The sequence below is a fragment of the Apium graveolens genome, chromosome 2, assembly GCF_009905375.1.
Source record: "Apium graveolens cultivar Ventura chromosome 2, ASM990537v1, whole genome shotgun sequence".
Classification (NCBI taxonomy): Eukaryota; Viridiplantae; Streptophyta; class Magnoliopsida; order Apiales; family Apiaceae; genus Apium; species Apium graveolens.
Genome location: NC_133648.1, coordinates 278,652,123 through 278,674,599, shown reverse-complemented (window position 1 = coordinate 278,674,599; position 22,477 = coordinate 278,652,123). Strand labels below are relative to the sequence as shown.

Genomic DNA, 22,477 nt, shown 5'->3' with positions numbered 1-22,477 from the left:
GGGGGGCAAGAAAAGCTCAAATTCTTCTAAAGACAACAATCAAAAAGCTCATGTCCTTCAAGCAAAGCTAACCTTACTCCCCCATCCAGAATATCTCCACTCACATGATAGTACATGTAGCTCCTGCAAGGACTAGGCCCGGACTCCTAACTCGGTTTAGTCCCGCGCACTACTAGTCCTAACCGGCCCAATCCCGCAAGTCCAACCTTGGGAAATCACAGCACGTGGGGCACTTGCCTAAGCACGTGATAGGGACAACTGTCACCCATCAATCGTAGGAATAATCAGGGCACATGTCAGAGGATCCTCGGAACATTCCTCAGCCAGTCCCGCGCTGACACGTGTAAAACATCCACTCCAGCCAGGTGTCCTCCGCTCCTAGAGCCAATGGCTACGATTCAAAGGTACCAACCCCAAAACCCTATCCTTGGGCTATAAATAGCCCAAGAAGGTAAGGTTTTGGGGTTAATCACACTCTCACACTCATACACACACACATCCACCTTACATTCCTTTTTATCTTCATCTTCCCCAAAAGCGAGTTCTTACTCTCATACCGGAGGCGCCGCGGGACCCAAACCCCCCTTCCGGTGTTGTTTTGTAGGAACCCTGCCACAGCTATACCTTCACAGAGGCGAATGATCCAGGCACGGCGTCGAAGGAGCAGCCCCGCCAGCAGGAGTTATCACTGGTAGACAAAGAAGAGTAGTTATATTCAGCTCCTACAAAAGTTGTTAGAATGACATGAGTCAGATTGGCCGAGTAGCATGAGATTGGTTATAATTTTCCGATGAACTGGGTTAAAGATCCTGCAACTTTGTTGGCTCGAGTCGGGTCGTGCTCAGTGGGAATTAGTTCACCCAATGTGCAGGTAGCAAACCTCACGAGAAAAAAAAAGAAAAAAGGAAAGGATGACCTCATAAATTATCTAACTACAGAAGCGAAACTGGAGACACATTATACAGGAATAGGTTTAAACATGGTAAAAATTTCATCAATCACCAGACATGTATCTCCATATTTTAGGAAGAGACAAATACTTGGGTCTGTACATAAAAATATTTATGAACGTGTGTAGACTGTGATGGTTTGTTAAACAAGAAGGATCGTGGTCCCCGACTATCGGGGTCATTTAAGACTTCTCTAACACATTGCTCCAGGGACGGAAAGAAGAAAATCCCTTTCCGTTATAAAAATCCTCGGAACACAAAAATAAAGTTAAATCTAGGTTAGTATATTAGAAAAGAGTTCCGTCGCAAACGATTACCAAAACCAAACAAGTATTGCTTTGTATAGGAATCAAATGGATTTGTGCCTAGTACTATATCTATGCTCGAGTTTAAAATCAAGTCTTGGACCGAAACTAAAATCTAAAGGATTGCATTTGAACTAAATTAAAAAATGCTATCGCCCAGGATCGAACTGGGGACCTTTTGCGTGTAAAGCAAACGTGATAACCACTACACCACGACAGCGTACTGTGCTAAATTCCTCTATATTTAATTTAAATATAGGTTATAGATTAATCTAGACTTTGATCATCTTAATTAATTATTATATTATACATCTATGTAAAAGACAGATTTTACATGTAGCAGACCTTTTTGCGTTATAATATAATATATCAGCTTCTTGATCCGTGTCGGCTGTTTTCTCTTCTTTTATTTTTACATGGATATGTTAAGCAAATTTAATTATAAGAGTTATTTGCAAAATGCATCCCCGTGGTTTGGCAAAAATGCATTTTTTTTACCTATATTTTAGATAACTGCACTTTGCATCCCCTTACTATTTCGGCGCGACAAATTGCACCATTTTCGTTAATTTTGTTAAAATTTTCTGGGGTATTTTAGAAAATGTAAATATTAAATTATTTTCAGATCTTTATTTAAGGTTTATAACCCTCTAAACGATACATTCTGAAAAAATTTAAAGAACGGAAGTTGTAGAGAATAAAAAGATCTTCTCGAAATAAATAGGTTCAAAATTGAAATATTTTTTTTATAATTATTTTTAATAAATTCAATAAGTATATATTTTATTTAATTTTGGTTTCGTAAATTTTTTGATAATTTTGAATGTTATTGTTTAGAAAAGATTTTTTCGCTCTCTATAATTTTCGTTCTTTAAATTTTTTCAAAAAGTATCATTTAGAGGGTTAAAAAACTTAAATAATGATCTAATTATAATTAAATATTTTAATTTCCTAAAATGCCCCTGAGAATTTTAACAAATTTAACGAAAAAGGTGCAATTTGTCGCGCCGAAATAGTAAGGGGATGCAAAGTGCATCTAAAGTATAGGTAAAAAAATGTATTTTGGCCAAATCACGGGAATGCATTTTGCAAATAACTCTAATTATAAATACTCTAATTAATATCTGTAAAATATTTATTCAGAAGGGATCATACACTTAATAAATTTTAACGTCTTATCATCTTGTGAGATAGATCCAATATAGATTGCTCCTCGAACTCTGCTCTAGTAGCGGGATACACTGGTACTTCTGCTCTGGTTTGACTCAGTTGAGGACAAAAATATAACATGCCAAGTTCATGGTTTGAGACGCAAACTGATAATAGCTTAAATTTCTTTTGAACCGGCATGCACTCTGGGAACAATAAAAACAACGTATTCCATAAACTAAACAAAACCAGAGAGAAGCAATAAAGAGATCAATTGAGCTAGAGAAGAAAACCAGAAACATGAAGGTATTACTTGTACTATAGCCATAAATTTCTTGATCTTTTGCAGGAGTTAGATGGACTGATTTGCGGTACAGTGAAGCCTCCATCGTCTGTTAATCTTTTGCTATATTTCATGTTTGTAGTAGCTAATTTTTTTGGATCCCCATATTTTCAGATGACAAAGAATTCAAATTCTTTGCTTCATCATCATTCCAGAAAGGCAGCAAATTATTCTCACCAGTCTGAACAAAGACAAAATAAATTTAAATCACGGACACGAGGAGACAATAATATCATTTCGAGAAAAAAAGAGTAAAATTATGGATAAAGATTGGAGGTAAACCGAACCTTAGGAAAGTCGTAAAGGGTTGACGAAGAATCTAGAAAGTCTGCCAGCCCGGCAACATCTCCAAGTACTCTGGTATGCTACTTGTGGATCCATTGCCAACTTCTTTCATGATCATCTGATGGTTAGTACTCTTACTACCTTTCGGATTAGTTACTGGTGTTTTAACAGGACGGGGTTTGGTTATCGTGTTATGAGACTTCTTAAAATCAGGCACAATATCGCAGTTATTGTTAGAAACGGAGGAACAAGATGGTGAAGAACAAATGTCAGATCTTACAGAAAGCTCGACTCCCGTCCCGTAAGTAGAAACCTGCTATGATAGGCAAAGAACCAAGATTACCCCATTACTCAAATCATTAAGCGCCAGTCAGTCCATATCATCATTCTATTAATGATTGACATTGTAAATCTAAAATTTTAAAGACTAAAAAACCATTGCGCTCCCCCTGTAAGCAAACAAACCGTAAAGATTCTGGCTCCAGAAGAGTTCCAATTCTTCATTGGATTAAACAAGCAAACTGAAAAAGATTACTAGCTAATTTATGCCATTTATGTATAAATCAGACTTTTGGCTTTTCACTGCTATTGTGACCAGAGCTGAGCAAAAAACCGAAACCGAAAAAATTTGTGACTAATATATGTGCTCAAGTAATAAAAGTTACATGTTCCTCCCTTAATTAAACTCGCTTTAGTTTCCCATATAGATTTGTATCAGTATTAGGTTTTGCTTTTATTTCTTAGTTTTACGGTTGATATATGAAAAAAAGATGTCATATAGCAGAAGAACCATACTATTCTCAAAGAGAAAACAGGAACATCTGTTCCTAAGTTAAACAACCAAAATCCGAAAGACATAATACTTTATTATAAACTAAAAATAAATCCTAACAGCAATCTTCTTCCATGGTAGGTTCATTCAAAGGCCCAAGCATTCTTCCTAAGAACCTCCTCTTCTTCCTCAGGAGTGAAGTCATTCTTGATATTGAAAGTTTTCCTTATCTCCTCCGGTGTCTTCCCCTTGATCATATCAGCTACAATCTGGCAGGTCAAGTCCAAAAGGCTCTTAATGTTGAGATAATTTGCAGCCAGAATAAGATCAAACAGAACATTCTGATCAACCAGCATCGAACTTCTTCAGTTCATCATCCTTAGCAGTCTTGTTAGTCTTCGGAGACGTAACATGTTCCTTACAATACTCAATAACCTTTGCCAAGATACTACTGCTTACATTAGGAACAGGAATAATTGTGTTGGCACAGTCATCTTCAATCATGTGTTCGATTGTCTGAGACTCGAGAGCCACCGCTTCTTCCACCTAGAAAGTCTCGTTATCTGAACTCCTCAACACGATCATCTTTGATGCAGAAGACATTGTTGGTTGGTTGGTGGAGATCGAATTATAGGGAGAGATAAAGAACGTCTACGTTATGCAGCGGGCTCAAGAGAGAATAATAAAAAAACTTTATTGTTAGAGTTGGTGTACAAATATTATAATTGCTTGTACAATAACTCCAACAATATCCTGTCTTGAGTCAAATTTTGAAGGAATGGAGATAAAATTTCTCTCCAACAAGCTTCATGTGCCCCTCTATCACATTAGGAGCTTTGAATGCTTCCTCGGGTGAATATCCTCTTAACTATTATTATATTATATTTTTCTTACCCGTTATTTTATATTTAATAAATGAATATAAACAAGGTAGTAAGTGTACGTTTAAAACGAAACGATTAAATTTAATCTGTAAAATGCCGTTAGTATGCTTACAAATAAAAAGCTACAAATTAACATATATGTTGAATACAGAGTTGACCAAAATCTTGAATTTTATTTAAATAAACTATATGTACTGCTCTATATTATTATGGTTCACTACTAACTTACAATTAACTTACTCAATTTAAAAATATAAAAAATGCATAACTGAAGTCAGAATGACTTGCAATAATAATATACAATAATGTAAAATTTATATTATTGTTAATATTAAAGTTGATTTTAATGAAAATATTAGTTTTTGAAATTCAACGTATGTATGTACGGGAAAATGTTAGTTTTTTATTTAAACTATTGTTAACAAAGTAACATTAAGTTATATGTACGTGTGTGTTAGCATGTAAATTATTATACGTTACATCTCTTAATAAATTATGATGATTACAATTAGTTATATGCTAAATATCTGATTTATGTACATTATAATCATTACTAACATCTAGTGAGATAATTGATTACTTCCATAACATGCATTTATAATTATTGAAAAATTAAAATTATGTAATAAATAAATTGCTATAATTTATATATGGTATTCACATTATCACTGAAAAATAACATAAAAATGAATTATATATTTTTAAGACTTATTATTAATATTCATGATTTTTTTCAAGAATTTGAAAGAAAAATTGTAAGTATATCGTTATTTAAACCGTTTTTAAGTTTCCTTCATTACGAATCTAATATTTCTTCGTGTAATAATTTGATAACATTTTATATTATTCTTCTAAAATTAAAAATTTTCAGTTCGATAAAATTTTATAAATATCAGTTGAACTGGTTAATTACTTCAAATTATTGAACAATATATATATATATATATATTTCCTTAAATAATATAAAATGCATTGAATTAAATGCTACAATATAGTATAGATATAACTTTTATTTGAATAATTCAAAATATTAAAATAATTCAAATATTTATACAATATTATCTTGATCAATGAATATTACTGATCTAAAAGAATTCTTTTTAAAAAGCTAGTTTTTTAAAGTGAAAAATAAAAAATAAATAGATTTGAATATATCATCGTAGTTTTAACAAATCTAGTGAGATCTCATTTCAAATTTCAAATATTCTTAAAATTTTGACAAATCTCAAAAATAAAAATGCGTTACCAGTGAAGTTAGTAATTTTAATATAAATAATCAATTTACTTGATTCTATAAAGACCTCAAACACATTAATTTATATTAACATAAGATATTAAAAAAATTCACATTATTGGTAAGATATTCTCGCCGAGTTTGTAATTTAAATTTACTAAACGTAAAATGTGACGATGTTTTTTGGCCGGGTCATGTAGTTTAATTTCGAGTATTTTTTGAACAATTAGCCAAGTTCTAAAATACATTAACTCATTATAATTCGAACTTATCTAAATACGTAATACCAATATAGATTATTTATATATAAGCGATTCTATTTTCAATAATTTTTTTAAAAAAATTATATACGTACATTTTAATTACTTTTTATAATAAAAAATATGTTAAAAAATATATGAGATATATTTTCAAACTAAAAAATGATTAATATATAAGATAATAATCCATTTATGTACTATTCCTAATTTTATATCTGGAATTCAGTACTATACAAATATTCAACTAACTATCCTTTTTTTTGTGGAATTCAAATAAGTATTTTTAAAGTTAAATAAAATATTCATTTAGCACACTTACATATTATGTGTATGATAAAAAAACACATGTGACAATATGGTGTGGTGGTAAAAGGTTGTATAGTTGAATGAAATAACTTGATTTCGATTCTCACAAACCATATTTTTTATATAAATATTAAAAATAGGGGTATCAAAGCATATATGACAATATGGTGTAGTGGTAAGAGGTTGTATAGTTGAATAAAATAACTTGAGTTTGATTTACATAAATCACATCTTTTATATAAATATTAAAAATGGGGGTAATTTAGTCTTTTCAATGAGACTTTTTAATCTCATGAAATTATAACATTGTTCTTGTTAGGTCCCAATTTGTTTGTAGAAGGGGGGGTTGAATGCAAACAATACCGTTTCGTCGAATAAAATGCGGAATAAAATTGTGAAACAAAATTCAAGTTAAATAAAACTTTTATTAAACTTGAAAGGTGTTACAACTACGGTATCGATTACAAGGGATTAATCTCAAATCAATTATTACAAATTTAGAATAAATTCGACATGAACTTTTTCTATTTTTGTAATTAAAAGATCAAATGCTAAAAAGCGATTTGAGATTAAGTTCTAGGGATTTTAATCCGCTAGATTGATATACAAGAACAAGATAAGTATTTCTAGTTGATTAGATTTAACATTACAATCTAGAAATTATGATCTTGAATAAACAGAAGAAAGGATGAAATATTTTCTCTTTGGTTCTGCTATAATTTTCTCGTTCTGTATTTTTAGCTGCTCTGTTTTTGCTAAGAATTAAATAGATGATGTCTTCTGCTTCTTTTTAAATAATCACAGCCGAAGTTGTTGAGAACTGGTGTGACAATCCATTTAAGCTTGAATGACTTTCGGTGAGACAATCTATTAGAGCTAGGAAGACAATTAAAATGAACTAGCAAGACTTTCGGTATGACTATTGATTGTCATACCGATTGTCATTGTAGTACAATTGAAATTGTTTTTCTGAATACTTAATTGATTTTAATCTATTTGAAAATTCTATTAAAACAATCAACTGAATTTGCAAGACATTCGGTATGACTATCAATTGTCATACCGATTGTCATACTAGTACAATCAGTTGTCTTTTTAGAATTATCACAGATTTTAATCAATTAATATTCTGAAAATCCTTGATATTAATTCTAAATTAATTAATCAATTTAATTCAATTAATCAATAAATTAATCCTTGCAGATATAATTTATTTTCTTAATTAAATTATATGATTTAATTAATTAATGGAGAATTAATACTAACGCTGAGCAGCAACCATTCTTCTGACAATCTTCTGAAAGTCACTGAGACTTGTGAATCAATTCCGCCACTTCAATGCTGACACTCGATGTACTGTCTGGTTCATGAGTGACTAACTTTTGTGACGTTTCTTCATGTCTTGACTTTAACATTCTGATTGAATCCTTGTAATAAATTGATACCTTGACGAGATCTCTGTCACTTGATTAAATCCACGATCTTGATTTATATCACTGAGGCATGATCAAATTCTTGAACTTCTTCCAGTGAATCTTCAAGTCTGCAGATGAACAATGTTTCTTTATCCTTTGACAGATGTTACTTTGTGAGATTTCTCTGACGATTGATCTACTATTTACTTGTTACATTCTTATTTGAGTTGAGTTAAATCCTTGAATAAACGAATAGGCTTAACATATGCCTTTCAATCTCCCCCTATTTGCTTGTTAGACAATAACAACAAATACCTAGAGGATAACTCAACTAACAAATAAGAAAAAGATATAAACAGTAATGCAACGTAAATAGCAGAAAAGTTCTGGATTATATTTAACATTTTCCAGATTCCAAATGAAATTTACAAGTGAATACAAGATAGATGTTCCTCTAGCCTGAATATATAACTACATTAGACTATCTTGATTCATAACGCTCTAATCATATTACATTGAGTTTTGAGCTAATTGACTTTAGTTGTCTTCTCTTCTGACTTCACCTTCTTCTAAATCTTGAAGCAATTCCTTGTCAAAAACACGATCCTTTTCTGAAGTGAAGCTTGCAGGTCTGACTGGTTGAACTCCAACTGTCTTCAACTTATTCTTGAGTTGATTGTACCTTTTAACATTCTTCTCACAATAAGCTTGAATCAAGTCAGCAGCTTGAGTCTTCAACATGGATGAATATCCAGCAGTTCTCAAATGATGTTCCATCCAGACCAGATGCTTAGCTGAGTAGTCTTTAAGAGATTGTACATCCAGCTGACAGATTTGAAGACAATCAGACTTAAAGAATCTCACTTGATGAGGATTGTTGACCACTTGAGGACTAGCCCTGCTGGCAAACTCTTTAAGCCTTTCCCGAAGAACTTCATTCAACTCAGAGCTTCTTTTCACTTTGTTTAAAAGAACCCAAATCTCTGACAACGAACGATTCTCGAATAGATGAAGTGACACCTTGAATGATCCTTCACTCTGACAATATACAAAAATGCTCATCTCATTTAGGGATCTATCAAAAGCAGCTGTGATCCTTGAGACTTCAGTCTTGATAGCATTCATGTACATGTCATTGTTAGGATTTGATATTTCCAGCTTGTCAAGAAGATGTAAGAACTGCCTATCATTGTTAGTGCATAGCTGAGGCATATCGAGTACTCTCCTAGCTTCATCCCACTTTACACCCATCTTCAGTCTGACATCTCTTCTCCTTTCTTGAGCTTTAATGTCATGAAGACGTTGCTTCTGAAGAGTTTCTGTCCTTTGTATGTCTTTTCTCCTATCAATGATCTGTGAGACCTTCTTGAGTTCAGCTTCTTTTCTTTGCATTTCTGACTGTTCTTTCTGAAATTCTTTCTCAAACCTAGGATCCACTGTATCTTCTTCTTCCCAATCTTCAAAATCACTTTCTTCTTCAGCTTCAAATAACCCATCTTTATCTTCCTGAACTGGTTCAGTGGGGATGTCAAAAATATCGAAGTCATCCTGTTCTCCACTGTAGTAGGCATCATCAGCCTTTCCTTTATCTCCAGCAGAAGTATCTTTTTCTTTCCCTTTGGAACTACTCCCTCCTTTCTTCTCCCCCTTAGTTGAGGGATCCTCTACAGACTTTCCTTTGAAACCTCCACCACTTCCAGAGCCTGATCCTCCACCAGACGGTCCTTCAAAATAAGCTCTTTGTTCTTCATTAGGGCAATGAGAATTCTTGATCATGTAATATAAGTGCTTCATGCCTTCATTCAGATGTTCCATGCCCGTCTCTATCTTTAGAAATCTTGAGTTGTCTAGTGAATGATTCATCTCAACGAGGTCTTCAAGAGAAGTCATCCTTGTATGTAGGGAGCAGAAGTTGGATATGTCATCAGCTGATAAGTTTGGAGTGTCCTGAATAGAATTGAGCTTTGGTATTACAGCAGTCTTTAAATCTGAGATGTCATTCCTTATGATTGCAAGCTGATTGTCGACAGAGGTGGAAGAAGAAGACCGTTCAACCACTTGTTCTTTGAATGCTTGAGCTTCAGCTTGACTTTTAGCAAGTTCTTCTTTCAGGGCAGCAATCTGAGCTAACAGGTTGACAGTATCAGTGTTTGTGTGTGCTCTCACCTGAAGTTCACTCATATTTGGTTCACTCATCTCACGTGCATGTGTTTCTCTCAATATGATTGCTCGTGAGGAGTCTTCCAATTGCTGTCCTTGGGTACCTGCATTAAAAATCACCCTAGCCTCTTCAAGAGAGGTCAGTGGTGGTGCAATGGGAATTCGCGAGTCCCGATCCTCAGTCAATGCTATCAAATCTTTTGGAATAGATGTCTGAATTGCTTCAGGGATAGATTGACCGAGTTGCCCTCCACTTTCTCCAGATAAATCTGCGAGTGGAGAATCCCATAAGGGAGCCAGAGTTGTTGGATCTGGGAGGGGAGAAAATGACTCTATTAAAGATGGCGGAGAGTCAGATTTTCCCTCTGAAGCATGTGAATGCTCTTCTGCCGTAACTATGGCAGGCACTGTAACCGACTCGACGTGCACTCCTCGCTGGGTGTCCTGAGTATTATCTGGGGAAGTGTATGGTTCCATTGTGAGTAATGGAATTGTGCTTGACTCAGTACAGGATGCCATGGCCCGATGGCGAATTTCAATAGATGCATCCTGTTGAGAGAATGCCTCTAGAAACTGTTCATTGGCCATTTCAAAGTCCATGTCCTGTTGGGAGGACAAGGATGGGCTTTCAGATGCCTCAGAATAGGTTTTTCTTTTCTTAGGAGGAGGCAGAGCTGAGGGTTCACTCATATTTAACAATTTACTACTTCCTAATAATCTTCTGGGTAACATTTTTGACAGTGGGGGAGAGGGTGAGATAGAATGAGACTCTGTGTTTGGCTCTATGACCTGGGATTGAAGCTGTGGTTCTACAACTTCATGGTCAGCCCTATCAACCACTGAGGGTCTGTTAACAGAAGTAGGAAGAGAGTGAGAGAGAGGAATTACTACCTGTAATGGAAGAGTCTGGGTGGCTTGTACCACTGGAGGTTGAGGTTGCTGTTCATGGCCGGGTAGATTAAAAATAGGTAATGGAATATAATTGGCCATGAAAGCAGATACAAGTACTGGTACTTGCATAAATTTGAAGGTTGTGTCTTGGCGAGTGTAAATCTTTTTGCTAACTGGTGGGGGTTCAGTTACAGCAGAGTTAGCAAAAAGTGATTTGTGTTCAGGGGTGAGTAGATGATCTGCTATGAGCATAAGAAAACGAGCATAGTAACATGATACCCTACGATTTGTAGAATGATCACGTAAGGCAGAAGTTAGACGTCTCAGGAGAATGGGAAAAAGTAGTTTGCCAAAATTGATCCTTTGATTGAAAACAACCGCAAGACCAATATACTGCAGGGTGGAAGTAATGTTATGAAAATTAGATTTTGTGCAGTTGGCAAACACTTTGGAAAGTGTATCGAAGAATATATCCCATTCAGACACCAAATTCGATTTAGAAAGTTTGGTTAAATTGATCACCCCCTGATAGTGAATGGCATTGAAAAAATTTGTGATATCATTTTCAGAGGGTAAATTACAGAAATTGTCTAGTGGAAAATTTAAAGCACGATTGACGACTGTTTCATCAACTACATACTGTGTGTTTGCGATGGTGAATGAAAAAGATTTTGAATCATCGGCCACAGTAGAAGTTGTGCAAATCAGTCTAAGAAGATCGACGTTTAAAATCACATTTGATTTAATAGCAGAGCTAACAATCGAATGATCATTTAGAAATCTAATCCACGGCTTAAATTTTTCAACATCACATTTTTCCGGATTAAAATAACCAACTTGATTATGCGCGACAATTTGGAAATTGAGAGCCATTTATTTTTATTTTTTTAAGAAAATTTCAGCAGCACTTCTTTATGTATATACTTGTATGTATATATCACAAAGTGATGATTAAGTGTGCTGAGTTAAAACTCGAGCAAGAAAATTTGGATTGATGGTGTTCGAGGAGAGAGAAGAGAGAAAAAGAGAGTGAAAAACTGTTAGAATTTTTCGAAAATGAACTGCTGTGATTAAAATGGTTGAAAACAAAGCAGTACAAGCCTTATATAACAGCTGGTATGACAATCCGGGATTGTCATACCGATTGTCATACCAGGCAAAAAGAAGGAAAATAAAACAAATAAAAAGAGTATTAAAAATATAACTGGTATGACAATCTGATAGTCATACCGATTGTCATACCAGTACAAAATAATTCTGATATTAATTTTATTACTGGCATGACAATCAATAGTCCTACCGATTGTCTTGCCAGTTATAAAATTAATCTGATATTTTAAAATAAGCAATCATTATATACTAAAATGATTTTCAGCAAGACAATTTCAATTGTCTTGCCGATAGTCTTTCTAGTATTAATATAAAATAACTATTAACATATTTATATTTACAAGAATACTGAAATGATTTTCAGCAAGACAATTTTAATTGTCTTGCCGATAGTCTTTGCAGTATTAAAATAAAATGAATATGTACAGACATCTAATTAAGTACTGAACCTTCATTTCAAAAATAGTAAAACTGAAATAGTAAAACTTATAATTTTTACAGAAACAAAGATAATATATCAGAATTAATTATTTTTATAAAAAATAGATTTCTGTTGAATTTTAGCAAATAAAATTCATAGAAAAATATTTTTAGAGGAAATAAAATATTCTGAGATATTTTCAATTAACAAGTAGAGTAAATAACCATAGATAAGATAATATATATTACATAGAAATAAGCAAGAAATATGATAAAATGATAAAATAAATTTGCAAATGAATTTTTCATTTATGAAAAAATTTATTTGTAAATTCATTCAAGAACAGATTCCAGATATTAATTAAGTTAATCACTAAAACTATTTAACATGCCCAATTTACCAACTAATCTGGTAAATGTGGATTCGTCAAGTGGTTTAGTGAAAATATCTGCTATTTGTTCTTCTGTTGGAACAAAAAATAGTTCAACAGTACCATTCATGACGTGCTCTCTAATAAAATGATACCTGATGTCAATGTGCTTTGTCCTCGAGTGCTGCACAGGGTTGTTGGTGATGGCTATTGCACTTGTATTGTCACATAAAATAGGAATCTTGTTCAATACAGAGCCATAGTCTCGTAGTTGATTCCTAATCCACAAGATCTGAGCACAGCAGCTTCCAGCAGCAATATATTCAGCCTCGGCCGTTGAGTTGGAAACTGTTTGCTGTTTCTTGCTGTACCATGAGACTAGCCTGCTTCCTAGGAATTGACAACTTCCTGAGGTGCTTTTCCTATCAACAACACTTCCTGCGTAATCTGAATCTGTATATCCAACAAGGTTAAAACCAGATTCTTTAGGGTACCAAATACCTAGATTTGGTGTTCCCTTAAGATATCTTAAGATTCGTTTAACAGCAACGAGATGAATATCTCTAGGATCCGCTTGGAATCTTGCACATAGGCATGTAGCATACATAATATCTGGTCTACTTGCAGTAAGATAGAGTAACGAGCCAATCATACCTCTGTAACTTGTGACATCTACCTTAATGGAGTTTTCACATGGTCCAAGCTTGACAGCTGTAGTTGATGGAGTTCTTGCTGATGCAGAATCCTCTAGATTGTACTTTTTGAGGAGTTCCTTGAGATACTTGGATTGACAAATAAATGTTCCATCTAACCTTTGATTTACTTGTAATCCAAGAAAGAACTTCAGCTCTCCCATCATGCTCATTTCAAACTTGCTGTGCATTAACTTAGCAAATCTCTTACAGAGATTATCATTAGTAGACCCAAATATTATATCATCCACATAGACTTGGACTAATATAGTATCATTCTTATGTTTCTTAGAAAAGAGAGTTTTGTCTATGACACCTCTAATAAAGCTATTTTCAATAAGAAATTCAGAGAGAGTGTCATACCATTTTCTTGGTGACTGTTTTAGCCCATAGATAGCCTTGAAAAGAAAGAAGACAAAATCCATATGATCTGGATCTTCAAAACCAGGAGGTTGCTCTACATATACCTCTTCATCCAACCTTCCATTCAGAAAGGCGCTCTTGACATCCATTTGATAAACTTTAAAGTTTGAAAATGCTGCGAATGCCAGAAATATCCTTATGGCCTCAAGTCTAGCCACTGGAGCATAGGTTTCATCATAATCAATACCTTCAGCTTGAGAATACCCTTTAGCTACCAGTCTTGCCTTGTTTCTTGTAACCACACCATCTTCATCTAGTTTATTCCTGAATACCCACCTTGTACCAACAGCTTTCTTGTGTACAGGCCTAGGTACCAGTTTCCAGACTTGTTGACTTTCAAACTGATTGAGTTCATCTTGCATAGCAATCACCCAATCTGGATCAGTTAGTGCTTCTTCAATTTTCTTAGGTTCTATCTCAGAAAGAAATCCTGAGAACAGACACTCATTTTGAGTAGCACGTCTAGTTCTGACTCCAACATCTGGATCACCAATAATCAACTCAAAAGGGTGAGCTTTATTCCAGACTGTCTGTCTTGGAAGATTTGATCTTGATGATTCGCCTTGAAATTCATTGTGATGTTGTGTCCTACTAGATGATCCTTCAGCATCTCCCCCTGAGTTGTTGCCATGTTGACTTGAAGATTCTCCGTCAGTAGCAGTGGTATCTCCATTGTTTCCAGAGTTTCCATCACTATTACCTTGAGTAATATCAGGATTAACAGGTTCTTCAACAGCAACAACCTCAGGTTCTTGACCATGTTCTGACTCTGAATCTGACATATCATCAAACTTCAGTTTCTCAGAAGGATCTTCAGTTTGGATACTAGGGAGTTTAGTGTCATCAAAAGTAACATTGACACTTTCAGTTACTTTGTGTTGATCAATGATATACACTCTATATGATCTTCTTCCATATCCAACAAAAATACCCTCATATGCCTTTGCCTCGAACTTACCACGACGATCATCTCCATCCTTGAGCACGAAGCATCTGGCACCAAATACATGAAAGTATTTGATAGAAGGTTTCTGTTCATTCAACATCTCATAAGGAGTTTTCATGAAGTCTTTGTTGATTAGAGTTCGATTCTGAGTATAACATGCAGTATTGACAGCTTCAGCCCAAAAGTACATTGGAAGACCTGATTCATTTAACATCGTTCTTGAAGCTTCAATCAATGTACAATTCTTCCTTTCTACCACTCCATTTTGCTGAGGGGTTCTAGGAGCTGAAAATTGTCTGGTAATCCCTTTGTCTGTACAGAATCCATTTAGAAGTGCATTCTTGAATTCTGTTCCATTATCTGACCTTATTGCTCTAACAGGGACGTTAGAATCTAACTCAATCATCTTGATATGATCAATCACAACTTGTGGTGTTTCATCCTTAGAGTGAAGAAACAAAACCCACGTATACTTGGAATAGTCATCAACTATCACAAGACAGTAACACTTCTTTGACATAGAAAGGATATTAACTGGTCCAAATAAATCCATGTGCAATAATTGCAGAACACCAGTTATGGAAGATGTGTCAGTGCCTTTGTGACTTGCTTTCTTTGACTTTCCTTTCTGGCAAGCCTCACATAGTCCTTCTGGAGAGAATTCCAGCTGAGGCAGACCTCTTACCAGTTCTCTTTTGACAAGAGAATTCATTGTCTTGAAATTGAGATGGGAAAGTCTCTTGTGCCATAGCCAACTCTCATTTGACGATGCTTTTGCATAGAAACAATTGACTTCAAGATTGCTTCCAGAGTTCATGTCAGCTACGAACAGATTTCCTTTCCGTATTCCCATTAAAGAGGGTTTTTCACTTTTCTTGTGCAGAATCTGACACTTCAGCTTATCGAATAAAACATTGTAGCCGTTGTCACAGAACTGACTAATGCTAAGCAGATTGTGTTCAAGTCCTTGCACAAGATATACATTTTCAATGATAACATTTCCAGCTTGCAAACAGCCATATCCCTCCGTTAAACCTTTGCTGTTATCTCCAAAGGTAACCACTGGGCCAGCTTTCTCAACCACATTTGATAGCAGGGCTCTATCTCCGGTCATATGTCTTGACGATCCACTGTCAAGAATCCACACTACCGGTTGTACCTGTTTAATGCCCTGCAATACAAATGGATTAGAACTTCTTCGGAACCCAAGCTTGGCTGGGTCCGGCATACTTGTAAAATTGGCCTTTATCAGGCAAAACAACATTCTTAATTTCACTATTCTCAACATTCTCAATGACTGAACATTTGACCTTTAAAACAGCCTTATCAGATTTATGTTTAGGCTTAGGCACAAATGTCTCCTTTCTAACTTTAGGAGGACTAGCAGTCTTAGACCTATCATGCTTTCTATTATTCACATGCTGACGAGGAGTAGTCTTATCATTAGAAGCATGCTTACCATTAAAATAAGCAAACAACAGATTAAAAGCACAAGACATACAATCAGGAACACCACATGCTTTATGAGAAGGATTAACAATAGGCAACTTATGCATGGTAGACATGGCATTTGTGCTATCCAACTCATGTGTGTCTGAGTTAGTCTCAGTTGCTTTCACAACCTTGACTGGAACTTTTGACACACTTGACTTGGAGACAGTTTTCCCATTAGCATTATCTTCAGCACGAATTTCTTCTTGAATAATAAAAGAGGTCTCATCAAATGGTTCAGCAATTGATTCCTTATAGAGGGGTTCATCAACACCCTTAAGCACATGTGGTACTTCCCTGCCTTTAGCACATACATGAGGAGGGGAGTTTATGCCTAATTTTCCAATAGCAGCATTGTAATCATAACCTATTCCATGTGTTTGATTAACAGCTTGCTTATTGTAAAACTCTTTGGACTTCGAACAAGAATTAAAGTAAGCTTTAACCTTAGCCTCAAGACCGGTGATCTTGTCTTTGAGAATAGTTTCGAGTTGTCTATAACAGTCAACTCTATTCTCTAGAAAAGATACTTGGTCTTTAAGTTTATCTTGATTAATGTGCACAAGTCTTAATTCATTGACCTCTTTCTCAAGGTCTTTGATTTGTTGATTTAACAATTCATTATCACGACGAGCACAATCTAAGTTACCTCTTAGATGATAAACCATTTCAGCATCAGAAAGTTTTACCTCTTTTCTTGACGATGAGGTGCTTGCATCACTAGCCATGAGAGCAAGATTCCCAACTTCTTCATCTTCACTGTCAGTATCATCCCAACTTCTTCCCTTTGCCAGGTACGCCCTTTCAGATTTACTCTTCTGATTAGAATCATAAGAGTTCTTCCTTGCCTGTTTTGGCTTTCTGCATTCTGTGGCAAAGTGTCCCAACTCATTACAGTTGAAGCATCGGATGGTGCTTCGATCAACCATCCCTGTTTTATACCCACCACTGCTGGTGTTAGAGGATGAAGATCCACCTTTCTGGAATCTGTTGTAGTTGGACTTGTACTTGAACTTGGGATTCCTTTTGAATCTGACATTTGAGAATCTCTTGACAATCAGGGCCATTGACTCATCCTCCAATTGCTCCAGTTCTTCCAAGGAATAATAATCATCTCCTGATTGATTGGTAGTAGGAGAATCAAATTCTGCTACTATAACATTGTCTTCAACCTTGGAAGACTGTACCATTCTGTCTGACTGTTGAGATTGTTGTTGATATAGTGGTTGTTGTTCATCAGCTACCAGAGCAGTAGACGTGCTGACCACCCTTCCTTTCCCGTAAACTTCCTTCTGCTGAATCTGCTCCAACTCATAAGTCTTTAACACACCATAGAGCCTTTCCAAAGAAATCTCACTCAGATCTCTTGCTTCTCTTATGGCAGTGATTCTATGTTCGAGATGAGTTGGCAGTGTCAAAAGGAACTTTTTGTTGACCTCCCTGATGGAATAGTATTTACCATTAATATTCAGGTTATTGATCAATGCATTGTACCTCTCAAACACTTCAGTGATTCCTTCTCCTGGATTGGATTTAAAGTATTCATACTCAGAGGTTAGGATTTCTAGTTTGTTCTCCCTAACTTCCTCTGTGCCTTCATTAATAATCTCAATAGTTTCCCAGATATGTTTGGAATCTTTACAATTCATCACATGTCTATTCATTAGGGGATTAAGGGAATCTACTAAGATTAATTGAAGGCTAGCATCCAGGGAAGCTTCTTCTATTTCAGCAGGAGAGAAGTCCTCAGGATCCTTCACATAAGTTCTCGCTTTGGTGATCACCACATCATTTTCTATTACCTCTGGTTCAATAACCATAGGTATTTTTGGACCCTTCTTCAACACTTGCAAATATTTGGGATTAGCAACCTGTAAAAACAGTAGCATCTTCTTCTTCCACATCACATAATTTTCTTTATCGAAAAGTGGAATTTTAACGGTTCCAACTTTTTGTGTAGTCATTATGAATTTTTTGAGTGAATAAAAATTCGAGAAGTGAAAGAAACACAAAAGTCTAGGATCTTGATTTGTACGTTAATCAGAAGGCTCTGATACCAATTGTTAGGTCCCAATTTGTTTGTAGAAGGGGGGGTTGAATGCAAACAATACCGTTTCGTCGAATAAAATGCGGAATAAAATTGTGAAACAAAATTCAAGTTAAATAAAACTTTTATTAAACTTGAAAGGTGTTACAACTACGGTATCGATTACAAGGGATTAATCTCAAATCAATTATTACAAATTTAGAATAAATTCGACATGAACTTTTTCTATTTTTGTAATTAAAAGATCAAATGCTAAAAAGCGATTTGAGATTAAGTTCTAGGGATTTTAATCCGCTAGATTGATATACAAGAACAAGATAAGTATTTCTAGTTGATTAGATTTAACATTACAATCTAGAAATTATGATCTTGAATAAACAGAAGAAAGGATGAAATATTTTCTCTTTGGTTCTGCTATAATTTTCTCGTTCTGTATTTTTAGCTGCTCTGTTTTTGCTAAGAATTAAATAGATGATGTCTTCTGCTTCTTTTTAAATAATCACAGCCGAAGTTGTTGAGAACTGGTGTGACAATCCATTTAAGCTTGAATGACTTTCGGTGAGACAATCTATTAGAGCTAGGAAGACAATTAAAATGAACTAGCAAGACTTTCGGTATGACTATTGATTGTCATACCGATTGTCATTGTAGTACAATTGAAATTGTTTTTCTGAATACTTAATTGATTTTAATCTATTTGAAAATTCTATTAAAACAATCAACTGAATTTGCAAGACATTCGGTATGACTATCAATTGTCATACCGATTGTCATACTAGTACAATCAGTTGTCTTTTTAGAATTATCACAGATTTTAATCAATTAATATTCTGAAAATCCTTGATATTAATTCTAAATTAATTAATCAATTTAATTCAATTAATCAATAAATTAATCCTTGCAGATATAATTTATTTTCTTAATTAAATTATATGATTTAATTAATTAATGGAGAATTAATACTAACGCTGAGCAGCAACCATTCTTCTGACAATCTTCTGAAAGTCACTGAGACTTGTGAATCAATTCCGCCACTTCAATGCTGACACTCGATGTACTGTCTGGTTCATGAGTGACTAACTTTTGTGACGTTTCTTCATGTCTTGACTTTAACATTCTGATTGAATCCTTGTAATAAATTGATACCTTGACGAGATCTCTGTCACTTGATTAAATCCACGATCTTGATTTATATCACTGAGGCATGATCAAATTCTTGAACTTCTTCCAGTGAATCTTCAAGTCTGCAGATGAACAATGTTTCTTTATCCTTTGACAGATGTTACTTTGTGAGATTTCTCTGACGATTGATCTACTATTTACTTGTTACATTCTTATTTGAGTTGAGTTAAATCCTTGAATAAACGAATAGGCTTAACATATGCCTTTCAGTTCTCCTATTATATATTGTTCTCCTATTATATATACAAACACATGTGACAATATGGTGTAGTGGTAAGAGGTTCTATAGTTAAACGAAATAACTTGAGCATCTTTTATATAAATATTAAAAATATGGGTAATTTAGTCTTTTCAATGAGACTTTTTAATCTCATGAAATTATATCATTGTTCTCCTATTATATATAGAAGAAGAGAAGAATAACCTATTACATAAATATTCGTTTTTGATTAGATTGTTTTTCTTTCTTTTTCTTGACAAACATGTTTTTTTTAATTTTTAAATCATTAAATCTTACCATTTATTGATATTTTTGAAATTATATCCCTATATATATAATAAGCAGGATTTTATCCAAAATTTTGATCCTCGCTAATCTGCATGAATGTAAAAAGGTCTAAAGTAAGATGATATATTATATTTTCACGATTTTAACAAAAAAGCAAGTATATATTGATAAGAATAAATAATGCGAAATTCGTAATTGTCTTTCTTTGATGGTTAATGATTTTTAAACCCTCATTAAATTAAAAATTATTTTGTGAGTTTTGCCTGAACTGTAAAATCGTCTAAATTTAATTTTTTGAACAGAAGATAGAGCCGAAATAAATATAAACACAACCTGATTTTTTTCAATAATTTGAAAAAAGAATCAAACTGGAGTTGTATCAAATAAAAATAATAATTTACTAAATTCTACGTTTTAATTTAATATTTTTGCAGTAATTTGAGTTCCAAGAAAATAAATTTCACTGATTTTATAACGTAAGCCAAATTTATGATTTTTTTTACTTGAAGAGACTCTTAAAGAAGAGGAAAAATAAGGAAAATGATTTTTTTTTTAAATTCATTTCTGTTCCCAAGAGTTTTTTTTGGGAGCACGAAAATAATTTAAAAAATAGAAAAGTTTATACCTTTTCTTTATTAAAATTTTCTTTCATTTTTGCAATGAGTGTGAAAGAGATTGTCTTACAGAACACTTTATTTTCATTAATTTTATATCCAAATTGATAGGTCATAATATTATTAGGCCCCAGAAATATTACAAAAACCCAAGAGAAAAGGACCCTAAGCCCAAAGGGAGATGGTCTCCGGACATGTGGCAACCCCACAAGACATCAACGGTCCCATAATACCCAAAATAGCAAGGCATCATCCCAACCGTCAATGTGAAGATCTCAAGAAATCTCAGTAGTAAGGGGACAGTTAGGCCCCGTTAACAATCTGGACCATTCAATCATCCACCAAACAAGATTCACCAATGGCTAGGATGAAGAGGTACAAATTCCAAAACCCTAAAATTGGAAGCCTATAAAAGGCCCAAAAAAAGGGTTCTGGGGACTACAACTACTTGCTCTCAACACATATACACGCACCACTGAAATATATTTGAATAACTCTCCTCTTCTTTTTCGTCTTCCTCTTCTTCTTCCTCTCCTCCTCCTCCTCCTCCTCCTCCTCCTCCTCCAAGAAACTCCATCATTATTCTTACACCGGAGTTGCCGCGGGGACACCGCCCCTCTCCGGTTCTGTTTTGCAGAAACCCCACCTTGCAGCTCAACCACACACTATCATTTCCGCATAGTCGGAACTCGAGTTTGGATAAAGAAAGGAGAACAATCCGAGGAAAAAAAAGAGTGATCACAAATTTTCTCAAGTCTCCTTAAACAACTTACAAAAATAAAATAATTAATCAATCTTCTCTAACTAGTTTTATAAGTTAATTTTGTATGTTAATGAAAGGATATCTTCGATATATTATTTATTTTGGTATTTATACGATTAAACATAAAATTAAGAACACGTAGATCCTCTCCATTAGGACATGAATTTAATTGATCCAAATCAAAGTCAAAAAGTCAAACTAGCTAAATCATGTCTTTTAAACAGATAAAAGAGATATTCCATTTTTTCAGAATATCAAAATTATATCTTTATGGAATATATTTCTAAGGCAATATGATCAATGAAGAAACATCAAGATATGATCTGTGTTGCAACAGGATTATGGCAACATGCTCGAAAAAGGAATATATCTGAAATATTCTTTAGAGGACTCGTGCCATATCAAAAATATTTAACACTTCGCTCCAAAATATATCTCTACATGTATCAAAAGAGTTTTTTATTCAAAGTTTATTAATATTCATGGTTGGAATATTAATATCCAGTTCTGCAACTCAATTATGTATACTTACAGTAATTTTCTCCCGTTTCGTAAAATCAGCATTTCTCGGAGAAAATTATTCAAAAATACTCAAACACATTTCCTATTATCCAAATATATTTTATATATTAGAAAATATATTTTAAGTATTTATTCAAGTCAAAATCTTGGTCAAAAGATCCATCTCCTTCATTTCAAGACCACGTTTCGAGGTAGTTGATCCCACAGTTGACCACGTTTGACCTAGCTACCATTGACCTAAGTTGACCAAAAATTGCAGGACATTATTTTGTATTATTTAAGTAATTATCATATTTTTTATGGTATTTATTTAGGAGTTTTTGAGGTGGTCATAATTAATGGTATTTAATCCTTAATTAAGTGATTAAACAATGATTAAAAGAAAAGAAATATATATATTTATTCAAATATATCAGCTGAGTTTTTGAACCCAT

At 34.1% G+C, this 22,477-nt stretch overlaps 1 non-coding gene and 1 pseudogene across 1 annotated transcript; both read right to left on the bottom strand.

Annotated features, from left to right (window-relative positions):
• Positions 1-1,402: 1,402 nt before the first annotated feature.
• TRNAV-UAC (transfer RNA valine (anticodon UAC)) lies at positions 1,403-1,475 on the bottom strand. Its single transcript has one exon. It is a non-coding gene; the product is annotated as a tRNA-Val (tRNA).
• Positions 1,476-3,934: 2,459 nt separating this feature from the next.
• Positions 3,935-4,458, bottom strand: LOC141706318 (SKP1-like protein 20; annotated as a pseudogene).
• Positions 4,459-22,477: the final 18,019 nt, after the last annotated feature.